We start from the raw sequence: 6619 nt of genomic DNA on the forward strand, positions 1-6619 counted from the left end.
GTAGTGAAGGTGATCCCCTGCCGAGTGAAACACACGCCGCGCTCCGAGCTGCATCCAATCAGAGCTGCAGCAGTGAGCACGTTATCCTGTTCTTCCCCAGTGATTTGCTTATTGAATAAAGGTACATTTTTTTTGTTCACATTTACCTGTTTATTAAAATTGCTGTCAATGTTCATTAAAATAAGCCCTCCCCTGAAAATAAGCCATCTGGTGTTTTTCTGTCCAAAAAAATTAATAAGACAGTGTCTTATTATCGGGGAAACATGGTAATTCAAAAACATTATTCTTGGAGGTGGAGCCAAGATGGAAGAGTAAAGGCAGGGAGTTGCCTGAGCTCTCCCCCAAACCCCTCCAAGTATCTTTAAAAATGACTCTAAACAGATTCTAGAGCAGCAGAACCCACACAAAGACAGTGAAACAAATTCTCAGCCCAAGACAGCTTGGAAGGTCTGCAGGAAAGGTCTGTTACACCACAGTGAGAGGGGAGCACAGTCCAGTGCAACCCAGACCAGTCTCCAGCAAACCAGAGCAGGCCTTGATGAGACTGAATCACTCACAACAGTGGCAGTTTCCAGACCTCTCAGCCCACAGATGCCAAAGACGACTTAGAAGATCAGCAGGAAAGGTCCATCGCACCTGGATGAGAGGGGAGCTCAGTGCAGCGCAGGCCATGCCAGCACAGTCCTAGCCCCAGCAAACCAGGAGCAGGCCTTGGGAATGACTGAATCAGCAGGTTGGTCATTTTATTTGAAGGAAGAAATTCTCCTTATCCCTAAACATGACTGTGAAGTAATTTTCATGAGTACTTTGGATGTCTAGGGCTAGGCCAAAGAAAAATTCCCTTCATTACCCTTGTCCTTCCCATTGCTGCTCCAAGAGTGGCAAGAGAGTTCCTAGCATTAAACTGGCATGCCCAGCCTCCCCAAGAGGAGACTGCCAGGGCCCTGTTAGTCTCCCCAAGACTGAAAACAAGGAAATCATTTAGGGGTTTTGGCCAAAGTGCTAAAAATGTGGCACCTCCACCCTACAACTGGTCATTTTGGTTTTGGAAATATATCCCCTTTTGAGAGGGGGTTAGTGTGATAGTAATGGCATTTAAAGATTCCCCCTGTATTGGCTTGGTTTTCAAATTGATTGTGTTAAAACCCAGAGCTTGTTAATCCCACCTGTGGGATGGACTTGTTGATGTGAAAAGAAAGTCCTGAACTGGGAGGAGCTGGTGACGTAGATTTGGAGAGACAAGAGAGAGGCAGAAGGACTTTTTGCAAGCAGCACTTCATGGAGGCAGAGAGAGAGACTGAGAAGGATTGCTGAGGGCCACTTTGAATTGCCCTGGACTTTTGAGACCTGCCCCCTGAGCTGCCAAGGACTGAGGAGACATGGCTGTTTTGCTGGTACTTTGTCTGTCTGTTTTGATGTTGTTTTGCCAGATTTGTCCACTGGTGAAAGACAGTCCTGTTGTTGAAGAAGTCCTGGAACCTGGCTTTTGGTTAAGAAGCCCTGAGACTGTCCTGCAGACAGAGAGTGAATACTGTCCACTGGTGAAGGACAGTGCTGTTGTTGCAGGGGTCTGGAGACTGTCCTGCAGACAGAATGAATACTGTCCACTGGTGAAGGACAATACTGTTGTTGCAGGGGTCTGGGAACCTTTCTGTTGGTTCAGAAGCCCTGAAGAAGGATTTTCTTGTTGTATGTTTACAGAAATCCTGGGAGAGGGTTTTGCTAACATTTTCAGGGGTTCTAGGACTGTTCTACAGACAGAAGATGAATTAATGAAGGGACTGGCAATTTATCTTGTGGCCTTGCTAAGCCTTGTCTCCCCAGGAAGTAAGATTGCTGAGAACTTGCCTCCTGTCAAGATGAAGAAAAGACCTCCATTTGGGTATTAAGTGCTGTGCTTGGACTTGATGTAACTCTGGGGTAGATTCAATTGTGATCCAGGGGTGGGGAACTTTTGACCTTTTTGTGTTCTATGGTTGCACAAATGAATGTACTTTACTTATGTTTGGAAACTAATCTCCATTTGAGAAGAGGGGCTTTGTGGTGGACTAAATGAAGGTATAGCCTAGGGGTGGAGAAGTATTTAGACCAGGGACTTTGTAATTGATTGAATGATTGGAAGGTCCTGGGGTGGGGTAGTCCTTGGAGATTATTTAATCACACTTAGTAAATGCTGTATTTTGAATGATGTCATGTTTTGATCTTCTCTGTTCTTGGTTTGTCACTGAATAAAATGGAGAGCACCTATGCTGGTATTCTGAACCTTGGGAAGTTGCCTTTCTTTTGGCATTACAGTACAGTTAGTGGGATTGGATGGGATGGGATGGGATGGGAAAGAGATAAGAAAGCTTTGGGACCCAGAAGAAGTTTGGAATTGGGGAGATGGACACACATCACGAATCTTGAACAAAATGTTTTGTCATGAATATGTATAGACATTTTACATGTGCTGGGAACACTAGATCTGTTAATGAGTTGATGTCTCACAGATGGGCTGGGGACAAGACCTCTGGTGTGGTATATTTACAATGGATCTTGGTGTTGAAAGACATCAGGACCCTAACAGCCAGGGAAGATGCACTGAAATATGCCAGTGGACTCTGTAAACTTGTGACAAATCAAGAAAGTCGCGGCAGTTTTGGTTACCTCCTCAGGAGCATCTTCACGAACTGCACGGCCACCCTGAAGAAGCACCTGCATCTGAAACTTTCTTTGCATCTGGCCAATAGTGAGATCTTTGTCTATCCTGCCATCACCTGCCAGAAGAAGTAGCTTAGAAGTAGAGCACCTAAGGAAGAGTTTGGATAAGCCTCCGAACCGACCATCCCAGTACTTTTCTGTTTTTTTCCAGTTCAATTCTCCAGGTGTATGGATGGTCCTTAATGGTCTCAGTATGATCCTTTTTCTTTCCTTTATTAACAGATTCACATCCTTCTTCATCTTTCCCTTCTTCCTTTATGATCCCTTCCACCACTCAAAGTCCCTTCATGTTGTTTGACTTGTCCAACCACTAATACTTGAGCAGATTCCAGATTTCATATCTGGCCACTCTTTACACTCCATTCTATGGCATTTTCCAGGGACTTGAAGGTTTCAGGGAGACCTCATATGAAATTCTGCATGATGTTTAAAGCATCCATTGCTGTACCTTCAACAACATTGATTATGCAGAGACCCAATAAACTTGGCACAAAATTGGCTGATACTGTATGGACTGCAATGGCACCTCCCATACTGTGACTGATCACTGTGATAGGAGGAGGAAGATCTCCATATATAATATCAACAATATTAGAAACCAAAAGAATGAAAAAATAGAAGACAATGTGAAATATCTCCTTGGAAAAACAATTGACCTGGAAAATAGATCCAGGAGAGATAATTTAAAAATTATTGGACTACCTGAAAGCCATAATCCAAAAAAGAGCTTGGATATCATTTTTCAAGAAATTATCAAGGAAAACTGCCCAGACATTCTAGAACTGAAAAGCAAAATATAAATTGAAAGATCTGATCACCTCCTCAAAGAGATATCAAAATGAAAACTGCCTGGAATATTATAGCCAAATCTAGAGTCCCCAGGGCAAGGAGCAGCTAAAGTAAGCAGCTAAAAAGAAACAATTCAAGCATCATGGAGCCACAGTCAGGATAACACAAGATTTAGCAGCTTCTATATTAAAGGATATGAGGATTTGGAATATGATATTGTGGAGGGCAAAGGAGCTAGGATCACAACCAAGAATAACCTACCCAGCAAAACTGAGTATAATCCTTCAGGGAAAAAAATTGATATTTAATGAAATGGAGAACATTTAAGTATTCTTGATGAAAAGACCAAAGGTGAATAGAAAAATTGACTTTCAAATACAAAACCCAAGGGAAGCATAAAAAGGTAAATAGGAAAGGGAAATCATAAGGGACTTAATAAGTTTAAACTGTTTACATTACTACATGGGAAGACCTCCAAATGTCTGATCATTACATCCATACCTAGTCACAGTTACCAGAGAGGGAAGCACCAACATCTGGGTTTTCAAAGCTCAATGGCTGCTCAGAGTCTCATCTAGTCAAATCACACAACACTTCTCAAAGTGAGACCCAAAACAAAGCTATCCATAGTCATATGAAAAAATGCTCTAAATCACTATTGAATACAGAGGTGCAAATCAAAACAACTCTGAGGTACCACGTCACAACTATTAGATTGGCTAACATGGCAAAACAGAAAGATGATATATGTTGGAGAGGATGTGGTAATGTTGGAACACAAATTCATTGTTGGTGGAGCTGTGAACTGATCCAACCATTCTGGAGAGCAATTTGAAACAATTTGAAAGAGCTATAAAAATGTGCATACCCTTTGACTCAGCAATACCATTTCTAGGGCTGTATCCCAAAGAGATCATAAAAATGGGGAAAGGCTCCACATGTACAAAAATATTTATAGCAGCTCTTTTTGTGGTGTCCAAGAACTGGAAATCAAGGGGATGCCCATCAATTGTGGAATGGCTAAGTTGTAGTATATATAGCCTTCTCCTGGCTCAGAGAATGTAACAACCCTCTTGACCCACTGCCCAATCAAAAGCATTCCAGAAAACCAAAGCTCCCACCACAGGCTTCAGGTGCACTGAGCCTATCAAAGGACCTAGGGGCAGGGAAGATCTTAAATTCCCATTCCCTTAACAGGAGTTGATTGAAGGGAGGGCAGATTGGGGAAAGGGATAGTCAGAAGTAAAACAATTTTGAGCCAGGAAAGGGTGAAAGTAAAGAAGGAATAGAAAAAATGGGGGGATAAGATGCAAGGAAAATACAGTTAGCAATAGCAACTGTGAAAAAAATTTTGAAGTTTCTCTGATAAAGGTTACATTTTTCAAACATACAGAGAACTGAGTCAACTTTATAAAAATAAGAGTAATTCCCCAATTGATGAATGGTCAAAAGATATGATTAGTTCTGAGTAGTTTTGATTACTGTGAAGTAATCACAGTTATCTATAGCCATACAAAAAAAAATACTCTAACTCACCATTGATTGGAGAAATGCAAATTAAAACAATTCTGAGGAACTACCTCACACCTATGAGATTGACTAATGGAACAGAAAAGATAAATGACAAATGTTGGAGGGAACTTGGGAAAATGAGTTGTGAACTGATTCAATCATTCTGTAGAACAATTTGGAACTATGCCCAAAGGACTATGAAATCATGCATACCCTTTGACCTAGCAATACTACTACTAGGTCTTTATCCTAAAAGAAGTAAAAAACAAAAAGGAAAAGGACCTATATGTACAAAAACATTTATAGCAACTCTTTTCTGGGGTAAAGAATTAGAAACTGAGGGGATGCCCATAAATTGGTGAATCACTGAACAAGTTGTCATGTGTAATTACTATTATACTATAAGAAATGATGAGCAGGATGCTCTCAGAAAAAAAAAGTGCTATTCTCAGCACTACAGTGATCCAAGACAACTCTGAAGGTCTTATGATGAGGAATGCTATCCGTCCCCACAGAGGGAACTCTTGGTGTTGAGTACAGATAGAAGCATGCTTTTTTTTTAAACTTCATTTTTCTTGAGTTTTTTTTTCTTGTCTGTTTTTCTTTTTTTTAAGTTAATTTATTTATTTTTAGTTTTCAACATTCACTTCCATAAGTTTTAAATTTTCTCACCTTCCTCTTTATCCTCTCTCCCCAAGATGGTATGCAATGTGATATAGGCTCTACCCATACATTCCCATTAGACATACTTTCACATTAGTCATGTTGTATAGAAGAACCAGAATGGGTAGGAGGAACCACAAGAAAGAAAAAAATACAAACAAAACAGAAAATAATCTGCTTTGCTCTACATTTAGACTCCATAGTTCTTTCTTTGGATGTGGATGGCATTTTCCATCATGGGTCCTTTGGAATTATTTTAGGTCCTTGCATTGCTGAGAAAGGCTAAGTCTATCAAACTCAGTCATCGAACACTGTGGCTGTTACTGTGTACAGTGTTCTCCTGGTTCTGCTCATTTCATTCAATATTCAGATCATATATGTCTTTCCAGGTTATTCTGAAGTCTGTCTGTTCATCATTTCTTTTTTTTGTGGGTTTTTTTTCTTTTTGGAGGGGCAATTGGGGTTAAGTGACTTGCCCAAGTCACACAGCCAGTTTTGTGTTAAGTGTCTGAGGCTGTATTTGAACTCAGGCCCTCCTGACTCCAGGGCCAATGCTCTATTCACTGCACCACCTAGCCACCCCTTGTTCATCATTTCTTATAGCACGATAGTATTCCATTACATTCATATACCACAACTTGTTTAGCCATTCCCCAATTGATGAGCATCCCCTTGATTTCTAGGTCATCACAAAAAGAGCTGCTATAAATATTTTTGTACATGTGGATCTTTTCCCCATTTTTATGATCTCTTTGGGATACAGCCCTAGAAGTGGCATTGCTGAGTCTAAGGGTATGCACATTTCCATAGGCCTTTAGGCATAGTTTCAAATTGCTCTCCAGAATGGCTGGATCAGCTCACAGCTCCACCAACAATGGATTAATGTTCCAACATTACCACATCCTCTCCAACATTTGTCATTTTTCTGTTTTGCCATGTTAACCAATATGATAGG

The 6619-nt window shown here is 40.8% G+C and overlaps 1 pseudogene; it reads right to left on the minus strand.

The window, feature by feature from the left end:
* Positions 1 to 2559: 2559 nt before the first annotated feature.
* LOC138153169 (protein phosphatase methylesterase 1 pseudogene) lies at positions 2560 to 5765 on the minus strand (annotated as a pseudogene).
* Positions 5766 to 6619: the final 854 nt, after the last annotated feature.

This window comes from Petaurus breviceps, unplaced genomic scaffold (genome assembly GCF_028583685.1).
Source record: "Petaurus breviceps papuanus isolate PSGF00001 unplaced genomic scaffold, PetGlider_PUasm1.0 90977, whole genome shotgun sequence".
NCBI lineage: Eukaryota > Metazoa > Chordata > Mammalia > Diprotodontia > Petauridae > Petaurus > Petaurus breviceps.